Genomic DNA, 450 nt, shown 5'->3' with positions numbered 1-450 from the left:
TCAGCTGTGTCTCCTTGCCTCCTGCTTCCCTCAATGTGGAGCCCAAAGCCACCCCCTCATGGGGAGCGCTTTGGCATTGCCAGGTAAGGTGTGTGTGGGCAGGTGTGTGTCTGCACTTGGAGTGCTGGGATGAGCTCTTTCGGGGTTACAGCCCTGTTCTCCTGGGTTTGGGGATGCTGTTCTGTGGTGTTCCTGGCTGTGGGCTCAGCTGAAGAAGGAGCTACTCTGTGTTTAGGAAATGTTTCTCCTCCTTGGATCTGTGCACATCCGACTGCCGAGCTGTGCTGAGGTGGGACAGAACAGTCAGTACAGTGGGGACTGGAGCAGCCTGGTCCAGTGGAAGGTTCCCTGCTCGTGGCAGCAGGGTTGGAATGAGATGAGCTTTGAGGTCCCTTCCAGCCTGAGCTGTGCTGGGATTCTGTAACCATTGTCCCTGGGTAAGTGACTCAC

Source organism: Motacilla alba, chromosome 14 (assembly GCF_015832195.1).
Source record: "Motacilla alba alba isolate MOTALB_02 chromosome 14, Motacilla_alba_V1.0_pri, whole genome shotgun sequence".
NCBI classification, from domain to species: Eukaryota; Metazoa; Chordata; class Aves; order Passeriformes; family Motacillidae; genus Motacilla; species Motacilla alba.
Note: the sequence above shows the minus strand (reverse complement) of the source record.